At 34.1% G+C, this 13,012-nt stretch overlaps 1 pseudogene; it reads right to left on the bottom strand.

Annotated features, from left to right (window-relative positions):
- Positions 1-2,886: 2,886 nt before the first annotated feature.
- On the bottom strand, positions 2,887-4,048 carry LOC109453206 (DNA-directed RNA polymerases I, II, and III subunit RPABC4; annotated as a pseudogene).
- Between the last annotated feature and the right edge of the window lie 8,964 nt (positions 4,049-13,012).

The raw sequence follows: 13,012 nt of genomic DNA, 5'->3' as shown, positions 1-13,012 counted from the left end.
TCTTTATGTCAATGTCTATTTCCTGTTTGTCGTTTCTTATTTTGTATATGTGTGCTTTCTCACACTTGATTAGGTAAGCTAGTGGTGGCTTTCTCCAAATAAACAGAAATGTTAATTTATTTATTAGCTATATAGTTTCTTGTGTTTTACCTCAATAATATCTCCTTTTATGTTTATTATATCTTTCTTCTGCTTTGATCTATTTTCTTTTTCTAGCTACTTGACTTGAAAAATTAATTCATGTATTTTCATTCCTGCATTTTTATTCATATAAGTATTTGTGGCTATAAATTTTCCCTGATGAATACTTTAGTTTTGTTACTTAGATTCTGACATATAAACATTACTGTTATTTTTTTAGAACTTGTGTAATTTTCATTTGTATTTCCCTTTTCAGCCAGCAGTTATTTGCTAGAGAGGTTTTTGTTATTATTATTAAGTCTATTGGAGTCACAATGGTTAGTAAAATTACCATAAAATTTTACTAGTAAAATTACTAGTAAAACAGGTTTCAAGTGTACATTTCTATAATACATCATGTGGGAGTGGGATGGTAGAAGAGGGTAAGGGATCCAATATATGGTGATGGAAAGAGAATTGACTCTGGGTGGTGAGCACACGTCATATATGGAAAGTTTTAAAATTTGTGTTGCAAGAAACTTTTTTTAAAAATTTTACTATTAATTTCTAATTTTCTTAAATTGGAATAAGAGTATATTATTTGCAATATACCTGTGGTATTTGTTGAAATCTTTTTTTGACTCACTATGTGATTTATTTTCATAAGTGCTTCATGCACTTAAGAAACAGGCATATTTTCTACTATCAGAGTGTGAATTTTGATATATGCATTAGGACTATTTATTATGTTGTTTAGGACTTTTTTATTCTTATATCTTGTGTTAAAATTGACATGTGTTGGATTAAGAATCATGTTATAGATTCATACAATTAAGTTTGTTTCAATCTATTTATCTTTGCAGCTCTTTTAGGTATTTATCAAGGTAAATTATTTACAACGTTGCAGTGTTAGTTGGTTCATATAATTCATAACTTTTATACTTTATTGTTAATTGTAGCTTTAAGTAATATAATGTATCCTTCTTTGTATCATTTAATATTTTTTGGCATAAATTCTATATTGTCTGATATTAAGATCATAAACCTTGCTTTTTTATTGTTTGTATTTTCCTGGTATGTCTTTGCCTATCTCTTTATTTTTCAGGCTTTCTGCTTCACTTAATTTTAGGTATGTCTCTTAAATAAAGCATAGGTTGACTTTTTTAAAATTCTGAAATCTGAAAATCTTTTCCCTTTAATAGGTGAATCAAGCACATTTACATTTATTGATATTCCATAGGTATTTGATCTCCATTGAAATAATACAGTTATATTTTCTGATCACAGTGGAAATAGCCCATGGATCAGTGAGGAAGTCACAGAAAAATCAGAAATATTTTTAATTGACTGAAAATGAAAACACAACATATCAGAATTTGTGGTATTCAGGGAAATTTGAGAAACTGTTTCTTTTAGAAACAAGGAATGTCTCAAATCAATAATCCAAGCTTCCACTTTAAGAAAATAGAGCAAATTAAACCAAAATCAAGCAAAAAGAAGGAAATAATATAGGTAAGAGCAGAAATCAGTGAAATTGAAAGAGAAACAAGAGATAAGGAAGCCAAAGCTGATTCTTTGAGAAGTTAAATACAATTGATATATTAAAGTGATCAAAATAAATAAATGAAAGGGAGAGAAGATATTAATTGCCAATATAAGGAATGTAAGAGGTGACATAATTACATATATTACAGATATGAAAAACATAAGGCAATATTATGACCAGCTTATTTTCAACAAATTTAACAATAAAAATAAAATGGACATATTCTTTAAAAGAGGCAAACTACCAAAGCTTACCAAATTAGGAAAAGATTACCTGAATAACCCTGTATCTATTTTAAAATTTTAATTTGTAGATAAAAACTTTGCCATGAAAAAGACTCCAGGCCCAGAGGGCTTCACTGGTGAATTCTACCAAACATTTAAAGAAGTTATAATACCAATTATATATAAACGTTTTTCAGAAAATAGATGAAGAGGGAGCACTTTCCAACTCATTTTATGAGGTCAGTATTATCCTAGTACCAAAACTAGAAAAATATGGATCTTAGTCTGTCTGGTTTGATAAAATAAAACACCATAGACTGGGTGACTTATAAACAACAGACATTTATTCTCATAGTTTGGGGAGGCTGGGAAGTCCAAGATCAAGGCTCTGGCAAATTCAGTGTCTGGTGAAAGCCCACTTTGTGGTTCATCGGTGGAAGGGGCTAGGGAGCTCTTTGGGGTCTCTTTAATAGGAGCACTAATCCCATTCATAAGGGTTCTACCCTCATGACCTAGACACCCCCTACATGCCCCATCTCCTAATACCATCACACTGAGCTTTAGGGTTTCAACATATGAATATTGGAGAGACACAAATATTCCATCTATAGCAAGATACTAAGAGGAAACAAAACTATAAACCAATATTACTCATAAATAAACACATAAAAGTATTTTTCTTATTTTTTTTTTTTTTTTGAGAGAGAGCCCTAGGAAACTTTATTTTTAACGAGGGCCCCAAATGATTCTAGGTTTTGATTAAAAGTGTGGTTTGGGGAAGCACTTCGTTGTGTGTCAGATGACATATACAATAAAATTAAATTAGAAATCATGTAATTGAACAAAAAATAACCTCTGTATCTAAACTATTAATAGATGGTTTTTAAAATGAAATTGTATATATAGTTGTATTCATAAAGCTATACAACATTAATCAAAAGCTATGCAACATTAACACAAATCCAAAAACAAAGATGTTCCTATGAATTCCATGTTTCACTGAGCATCAAAAACCACCAAATGTTAGCTCTTTTCTTGTACATTATTTTGCATCCACATTCTATGCATCTGATTGCATCTTTGTATTTTATTTCATTTTCTGTGCGACATTCTCCACAGATATACATCATTGGCTGCTGCTTTGGGGGTTTAACATCCTTCTGGGTGTCCATTGTTAGTTCCCAGTTAGTATGGAGAAACTCCTTACTGCACTTCCAAACATTTTGTGGCTCATCCAACACATAAATATCTTTAACAAAATAATAGTATATCAAATCTAGCAATATGTAAGTATAACACATCATAACAAAGTGGGGTTTCTCGTATGAATGCAAGGTGGTTCAATATCTGAAAATCAATGTAATTCACTCTCTTAACAGGCTAAAACAATAATAATCACCTCAATACAAGCAGAAAAAAATTGTTTGACAAATTTCACATCCATGTGATTAAAAAAAACAAAACTGGGTGGATGGTGGCTCAGTTGGTTAGAGATTGAGCTCTGGGCAACTGCATTACAAGTTCAATTCCCACATGGGCCAGCAAGCTGCACCCTCTGCAACTAGAATGAAGTCAGTGAGCTGCCTCTCAGCTCCCAGGTGACTCAGTTGGAGCGTGTCCTCTCAACCACAAGGTTGCAGATTCGACTTCTGAAAGGGAGGGTGGGCTGCACCCCCTGCAACTAATAACAGCAACTGGACCTGGAGCTGAGCTGCACCCTCCATAACTAAGATTAAAAGGACAACAACTTGACTTGGAAAAGTCCCGGAAGTACACACTGTTCCCCAATAAAGTCCTGTTCCCCTTCCGCAATAAAATCTTTGAAAAACAAAACAAAACTGAAAACAAACAGGAATAGAAGGAAACTTCCTTAACCTCATAAAGGGCATCTATGAAAAAAATCTAGATCGAACATTATGGTGAAAGATTGAGTTGCTTTCCCCCTAAGATCAGGAATAGGGCAAGGATGTCCACTCTCATCACTTCTATTCATCAATGTAAGGTTATAGCCCGTGTAGTAAGGGAAGAAAAAGGAATAAAAGACATACAGATTGGAAAGGAAAAAACAAACCTGTTTTTATTTATAGACAACATAGTTATCTAAGTTGAAAATCGCTCCCCCCAAAAAACACAAAAAACCCATACAAATACCAAAAAAATAATTTAAATGATTAGTGAATTTATTTAGGTTGCAGGATATAAAAGTCAGTATACAAAAGTCATTGTACTTCTATATGCTAGCAATGAACAATTGCAAATTGAAATGAAAACAGCGTAAAAAATGTGAAATACTTAGGAGTAAGTCTACTAAAATGTATGTAAGATGTGAATACTGAAAGTGGCAAAATATTAATGAAAGAAATTTTTAAACCTAAATAAGTAGAGAGGTATTCATGTCAAAAGACTCAAAATTGTTGAGATGTCAATTCTCCCCAAATTGATTTATAGATTCAGCATAATCTCAATCATTTTTGAGAATTTGACATGATAATTCTAACATATGAAAATTTATGCAGACATCAAAGGATTTGTAATATCAAAATTAAATTTGAAAAAGAATAGTTGGAGAACTCACACTATTTGATTTCAACTTATTATAAAGCTATAGTAATCAAGACAGTATGACATTTGCATAATGACAAACATATAGATCAATGGTATGGAATAGAAAGTCAGAATTAGACCTACATGTATATGGTCAATTGATTTTTCCACAAAGCTGCCAAGATAATTCAATGATTAAGGATAGTATTTTCAACAAATGATCCTGGAACAATGGCTATACAGTGGATATCAGATGGATATACATACTCAAGGGAAAAAGAAAAGTCAACCCTTACCTCATACCATATATAAAAATTTACTTGAAATGCATCACAGACCTCAATGTTAATTCTAAAATGGTGAAACTTCTCGGAGAAAAGCTTTATTTCCGTTGTTTAGGCAAAGATTTCTTGGATCACACAAAGCATGAAACAGAAAAGAAAAAAAAAAGATAAACTGTACTTCATTAAATTAAAAACTTCTCTTCAAAAGACATGGTTAAATGAAAAGACAAGCCACAGACTGAGAGACAATATTTTACAAAACACGTATCTGATAAAGGACTTGTATGCAGAATGTACAAAGGACTGTCAAAACTCAATAAGAAGAAAATACACAAAAATCAATACAAATGGCCAAAATATTTGAACAGTTTAACTTTTCCTTGAGCATATTACCCTTTGAGGTGCTCTAGCTTTATACAGGGGACTTCTGTCAGTCTTCCCACCTCACAATTGCTGTAAGCATTGTCTTTTATCCTCTCTTTGAGTCTCTTAAAAACTAAAACTTTAGGTTAACAGGTGTTATGGGTTGAATTGTGACCCCCCTCAAAGATGTTGCAGTCCTAACCCTCAGTATCTGTGAATGTCATCTTATTTGGAAATAGCATCTTAGCATATGGTCAAGTTAAAATGAGGTTATTAGTATGTGCCCTAATTCATTATAACTGGTGTCCTTTAAAAAGGGGATTTGTGGACATAGAGGCAGACACACATAGAGGGAAGATAATGTGAAGACAGAGAGAGAACACAATCTGCAAGCCAAGGAATGCCTGAGGCTACCAGAAGCTAGGAGAAAGGAGTGGAAAAGATTGTCCCTCAGCCAATCTGATTTCAGATGTCTAGCCTTTGGAAGTGTAGACAATAACATTCTGTTGTTTAAGCCACCCAGTTGTGGTACTTTGCTATGGCAGCTCCAGGAAACTAATACGCCAGGGATCAGTGGATGCCCCACACAGCAGCTGGCATTAGCACTCACTTTCCCTCATCTTAGTTTCTGTAGATTTCCCTTACTATCTTACTGGTGCAACTCTGCATACCAAAATATGTTTTAAACAGTATTTTTATCCAGCAATTTATTTGTTTTGTTTCGGAAAGATTTTTTTGGGGGGGAAATCTAGTCTTCAGTTTATTGGAAATCAAAGTTTACTTGACTCTTCTAGAGCAACTTTCTGAAAATGAAGTTTGGTTTCTCTCAGGTACTTATTACTTTCCAAGTCTAATTTATAATTTCTTTTGTGACTTCATTATACTTCACATCCTATTATATTCTGTGTAGGGTATTTTCTCTCACTAATTTACTAGTTTCTTGAGGGTTAAGAGGGTGTCTTAGTCACCTTTGTATACACAGCATATAGAATAACACCTCCCATATAATAGGTTTTTAAGTGTGGTTATTAAACTGAATGTACTTATATATTGGTTACATGCATAGGTGTGTAAAGTTGCTTGAAATGGTGACATTAAGTCTTAATTCAAAGGTCTTATTCTTAATCCACAAATGTCTGTTTTCAAGGTTATGGTCACATAAGAGGGGTTTTCTTTTCTGTCTGATTAAATCTAAAACTCGGGAAACCTGTTGGTTTATGGCCCTCCAAGTCTCCTATATTAGAGTATGAAATAACTTACTAATAAATATTATTCTTAATTATTACAACCCTATAAAGTATTATTATCCTCATTTAACAAATGAGGAAATGAGGATTAGAAAGGTTAGATACCTGTTCCAAGGTGAGATACATAGTAAATACCAGAGTTAGAAATAAAGTTTATTTGGTGCAAAAGCCATTCATTCACTATCCTACACTAATCATCCTACAGCTATCCCATCATAATCATCATGTAATGATTATGAAACTTCTAGGTATTTTTCTATTCCCACTTGAATCAGGGTTATGAATCACTTATCCCAAAATAATGAGATACCTTTCAAAATAACTGCTTATGTATGTTTTTTATAATACATTTTATGTCCATGCAGTCACTTTGCATTGTTCACCTGATATATTTGTTAGATATAGACAACCTCAGAGAGTATATGATGGAAAAACAGTCAATTATTTTAAGGTGGCTTTTCCTTTTTCTTCTGAGTAAGGGAAATTTTCCACTGTAAGATACTAAATCTATATCATAAGCCTTCTAATAAGATTTTCCCTAATAAGTCTGTTTTTTTTTTTTTGGTGCAGTCTATACCACATACTACGATGCACTTGCTTATTATACCTTGCTTGCATTCCAATTATTATATGTATGCATATGTAAACTTTATTTACCCAAATAGTTTTTAAATTCCTTGAAGTCAAGAATGGATTTTCTGTTAATTTGTATTTCCCATAATAATAGATGTCATTTATTAAAGGCTTACTGAGACCAGGAAACTTATACACATTTCATTTATTATTTACAATAACATGACAAATCAGATAGTATTACCCCCATTTACAGATGGGGAAAGCCTCGGACAAAAAACTAAGTGACTATAATGATGAGTCTTTAATATGGGATTGTTGAGTTGACTGCTTTGTGGTAATATCCCTGAAAGAACTCTCCATCTGGCCATAATGAAGTGGAAAAAAAAAAGAGACATGAGTTTGTATCCTTATGCTACAAATTACCTGCCTGTGACTATGAGCAAGTTACTCAACCTCATTTAATCTCAGTTTCTCAATTTGTAAAATGAGAGAATAAAGCACAGTCCATGAGGAGGTTATGAATAGTAAATTAGGTAATACAGATAGAAAATAATAAGTATTGATTTATTAACTTACTTGATTTTTTTCTTTTTGCTCTCCTTTTACTGAAATGTCAGCTGAGTTAACATATGTATAAATTAAGAAGTACCAAAAAGAGAGACATTTATTAAATTATCTCCTATTTTCTTTACATACATACAATAGCCTACTGGATAACAACAAAATTCAATATAATTCAATTTTTATATGCTAACATATTCATAACTACACTAAAATGTCTTCAGAGAATCCTCTCATATCAATTACTATCAGACTTTCTGAACAGAGACCCACTTGTCTTTTTTAGTATGTTCTTATCCCTTTCCTGAATTTTTAGGATTTTATTTCCTATAATATTAAATAAGAAATCAGTAATCTTTTAATCTAATAGAAAGGACTTTAAACATTTTTTCTCATTACTCTTTTCCCCAAAAATAGAAGATTTTTGTGTGAGACAATTTTTCTGTTGATTGATTTAATATCATTGTTCTTTAATTTGAATTTTAAGTTTTGATCTGATTTCTTTTCAATCTGTTCTGTTGATGAATAGAGAGAAACCTCCCAATGGCCACACACTGTTCTATAGTTTAAATTCTACATATTTAAATTCAAAACAATGATATAAAATATAACTTTACTGTAGAAATGTTAAATTTATCTTACATTGATCCTAAATATAATCTGTCTGTTCACAGAAGACAAAATGTGCTGCTAAAAATTCCTAGAACCTCATCCTGGTCATTTGAGACAGAACACTTTCCTTAGAAAGCACTGATCTTTTAAAATTCTTTTATGTTGTTAAGCCACAAACTTTATTTGCTGATCATAGGGTATGGTGCATGACCATTCAATAGGATCTAATGAACTAAAAGGTACTTTGGAGTACTTTTTGGGGAGATTTTTAAAATTAGAATATTAATAAGTTGGTGTGTATTTAATAGATATTAGCCATATTTTGAAGAACTGTACCTTTTAAATATTTAAGACATGATATATAAACCTTTTTAAATATATTGAAAGCAATCTTCTGCTGATGTTATTATGTGCAGTTCTTTTATATTGCTATGTTAATATTTTCCCTATGACATCTGTGATGTCTGCCTGGATGCAAAATATATATATATTCCTTCTTTTAACTGTCTTTGTATAAAGTTATTTGCTTTTCCAGTAGGTACATGGTGTATTTAAACAGCAGTAGGCAATTTATATCAGCTCAGAGCCATTTTGATTCTGCTTAAACAAATTAGCTAGCGTTTGGTCAGTTCTGTGCTCTCTCCCATGTGGCCCTACTGCGGCTTCACATTAAACAGCTCCTCAGCCTAGTCCAGATGTCCAACAGTAACCCACTCACCCTTTCAGAATGATGCTGAACTTGCTATTTTTGGACAGAATGTGTGCTGTTGTACTTAAGTAAAACATACATATGTAATTTAAAAATATGGCCATAAATAGTGATTCTTTTCTAGCTATGTGTTTTTAAAGCATTATCCAAGTGAAATGGTAGAAAACTTCACTGGAAACTGAAATTATCTATACCAAGAAAATTACTTTGTTTATATTTCCCATGGTGGTGTAATGAGAAAAATTGTTTTGGTCTTATTTGCCCTGCTTTTGAATTTTTGGGCAAATATCTTTTACTGATCTGTTCTGTCCTTGCTTTTGGATTATTTAGCAAATTGCCCATCATGCAATTGATATTAAATTGACCTATAGGCATGGCTATCTAAAACATTTAAAATATCCATTCTTCCTCTTGTCACTATCATAATCTATTTCTAATACTTCAAATTTCATTATGTTAATTGTGAATGTTAAGTAGCCTTCATCTATATATTTGCCTCATAACAAGAATTGGAAGCAAAACCTAGGTACAACTAGGAGCTGCATCAGTGTTTTTCAGTTCTAAGCTTTAAATGTATTATCTTTTCTTGGATCATTATCAGCCTATATTTCTGTAACAGATCATAATTTAACATCTTAAAAATAGTAACGTGAAGTGAACTGGTAATATTTGTTCAAATATCTATTTGCCCCATACTGAACTTTACTAAGAAATATCTAAACATACACACATATACATAAAAATACTTAGGACCACATAGGACAGGACCACAAAGTATTGCTTTAATTAACTGTCTAATATCAACTATATGCTTTTAGATCAACATAGAAAAGTTTGGTCCATATATCAAGTGTAAAATTTAAGTAGAAAATAATAAATACTACAATTAAAATACATAATTTGCTAGTAGAAGGAATTTATTTAAAAAACATTGCTTTGGATTTGATAGCATAGTTATTGATCTATACTTTTCTATAAGTATCAACGTTTCAACATTTTACTAGTTAAAACAATTAGCCTTATCTTAATATGGCAAATTAAAATATATTAAATTATTTTCCAAATGCCAAAAATTAACTTTAAGATTTTCTAGATCTTGATTTTATGCTGAAAATCTTAGAATATGTCAAAACATTAAATGGTTCTTTAATATTCCAACTAATTTATACTCAAAACATAAATACATACTTGCAACACACTAACGTCTAGAATTTTTTCACTTAACTTTATTTTAAATAAAATACAGGCTGAATGCTTTTCCACTCCTAGGCCTATGATAAATTTAAATTAATAGGAATAATAATTACTTTTTAGCATCATAAAATATGATTTTTAAAGTTGAATAATGTTTGTGAATAGAGAAGTAGATGGCTGACGAAGCAGGAATAAAAGAGAACAAGAAACCTTTTTTTACATGTTCTTTTTTTTGCCTCCACCTAAAATGTGGAGGCAAAAAACTACAAAAAGTAAAAAAAAAAAAAAAAAAAAAAAGGAATAGGGAAAGCCAAAAATACAGGTGATAGTGTAGTGAAGTTTTGTGTTTTTTTTAAGACCATGTTTTAATTATATTTTACTTAACATTGAAAAAGAGACTCTGGAATGATCCATTACCTTTATATCTCGTGATGATTATTATATAAGATCTTTTACAGTTAAAAATCATACCACAGTATACACTATTGCTTATTTGAATACTGAGATAGGCTATATTGTGCTATTAATCATCACCAAATGCTATTTAACAAATTGATCCCATTTATCCTTCTAATGTATGAGGTTTTAAAACTTTCATCTTGAATCATCACCACACTTTAATAACTGATTTGCAAATTAATTATTCTAGGCCTTCAAATGTTGATGTTCATTCATATCTGTTTTAAACTTTGACAGAAGAATAAATGTATGTTCCTTTTTAAATGGCCTGTATAAGTTGGGTCTGAAGTTCTTGAATTAGCAGAATGCGCATCAGAATACTGCTGCATCATTGAGGACAGTCACTTCTTAATAAAAATATCTGAAGGAGAAAACTGTGTAACAAGAATTATTTGGGCCCAAGTGACTTTTACAGTAGTTCCCAAATATAAGATATTGTTACATTAGCTGTATACAGACTAGCCAAATTATAGAATAATTATTCCTAAAGACCAGTGAATTATATTTTACTTTAGGAAATCATGTTTCCAAGGCATAAATTTTAAACTCGGCAGACTTTTTTAATCAGCAAGTTGTGCAAACTGTACACTTAAAAGAAACAGGGGAGTGGACTGTATTTTAATATGGTTGTGATAATTCTGTTGCATTTCTAAATTAAAACTTTAACATCAAAAGATGTTATCAATTTTATATGTGAACTTTCACTATTCATATAACTAATCTGAAAAACTAAGGCATATCACTAAAAGAAAATTAGTCAGCATGATACTGCTTATATGGTCAAGATAAAGTATAATTATTTTCTAAGTAACTACTGTGCTGATGAAATACAAAGAAGAGCAAAAACTTGTCTCCAAACATTTCAGTGGAGATTTTTGAGCTTTTTTCCTTTCAATTCTAGAAACTCTCCCATTATTTTATTGTTAAAAGATAATTAATAACATTTCAGTTATACCAATTACATGTGTTTGAGGTCCTGCTAAATTATTTCTTCTTTCATGGTATTGGTTATATGCAGGATTTCTTTTTAGTGCTCAAAAGAAATGACGGGTAGTTTGGATAAGGATTGGTGTTTTTTACTTTACTTCCTCTCTAAAAGACCTAATGTTTTTGGCTGACTGTTTTGTTTTTGTTTTTTTGGTGGGGGGGGTTGGTGAGAGAAGAGAATAAGTCTGCATATAGAATTATTGAATAGGCCTACACTAAAATTCTTCCTTGACCAATGAGGATGGGGGCTGGAGAGAGAGAGGTGATGTGGAACAGCTGAAGCATAATAATATCTGTGTGTTTTTTTAAAAGTACAAACTCTCCTACCCCCTTCTGTCCCCCTCCTCTTTTGTGCTGGTACCTCTGGACGGTTCAGAAGCCATTTTAGAACTCAGGAAGCAAAATATGAGTTCCACTTATGCTTTTGCAGGTGCTGTGGTGGCAAGAATAATCTTTGCTCGCTTGCTGGGTGTGTTACCATGCTGTTAATGTCTTTGATTAAAGACAGCACAGAAAATCCAAGCCCGCATCCTAACACCTGAAGCTTGCACAATGTTTCTATAGCAGATGGCAAAACACTTCATTGGAACCTTAATTTACTAAGTCAATATCCAGATCTGGGGATTTTTTATTCTTTTGAGGCATCGCTGAAGATCTATACTCGATTTTCGGATCTATTCTGGGTTGAAAAAACAAGAAGACCCCTTCTAGGTGATTTTGCGCGCTCCAGCCCCACCCAAAGTCCTGGTAGGCCTGCAAATCTCCGTGTTTCACACTGAGGGTCTTTCCGAAAGAACGTGCATTTTCAGTCCTGGACGTTTAGTAATTTATGAGGGCAAAGACAACACCATAGGGCATCTTCCCGAATAGTCTAAGGGCTGAGAAGCCTGAAAGGCATTTGCCTCCTCGCATTTGGCCGTGAGGCTCTGAGCCCGGCTGTCTTCAGCTGTCACGGAGGGAGGAGGAGGGAGTGCTGGCATTGGCATTGGGCATGGAGTTCCTCCAGCCCCTGCGCCGCGTCCCGTCGCCAGCTCACCTCTGCAGAGAGCTAGGCACTCACCGGCCCGCTTGCCCCTGCTCCCACGTCGCCCTCCAGCCCCTGGCCTCAGGCATAGGTCGCCGGAACCATCCAGTGGGATGCCCGAGGGCCAGGGCTGGGGGACACCGGCTGCCCCGGAAGCCCGCAGCTCCCCCGGCGCTGCGGCGGCGGACGGGAGGCGCCCAGGCCGGCTCCCCTTCCCCGCCCCCAGCTCCCGCCTACTGCCCGCCGCGCAGTGCGCCCGCTTGCTCCAGCCCGCTGGCGCAGCAGCGCACACACTCACTCTGAGGGCGCCTCCAAGGTTACCCGCAGGGTGGGGGCTGGGGCAGGCTTCGGCCACTGGCCGCCTCCGCTGCTCTCCTACAGCCGCGGTTCTTCCGCCGCTCCAGAGCGACCGGGATCCAAACCCCCAAGCAGAAGAGACTCCAAAGTCCGGGGAGGGAAGCCGAGTTGGAAGGCAGACAGGCGTCAGGGCGGGGGGCGGCCTTAGTTGGGTCTGGGTGCGCAGAGAGCAGGGTCAGGCGAGGTCGCGGCACAAGGAGACTGT

This window comes from Rhinolophus sinicus, linkage group LG06 (genome assembly GCF_036562045.2).
Source record: "Rhinolophus sinicus isolate RSC01 linkage group LG06, ASM3656204v1, whole genome shotgun sequence".
Classification (NCBI taxonomy): domain Eukaryota; kingdom Metazoa; phylum Chordata; class Mammalia; order Chiroptera; family Rhinolophidae; genus Rhinolophus; species Rhinolophus sinicus.
This window is presented reverse-complemented; position numbering and strand designations above follow the sequence as displayed.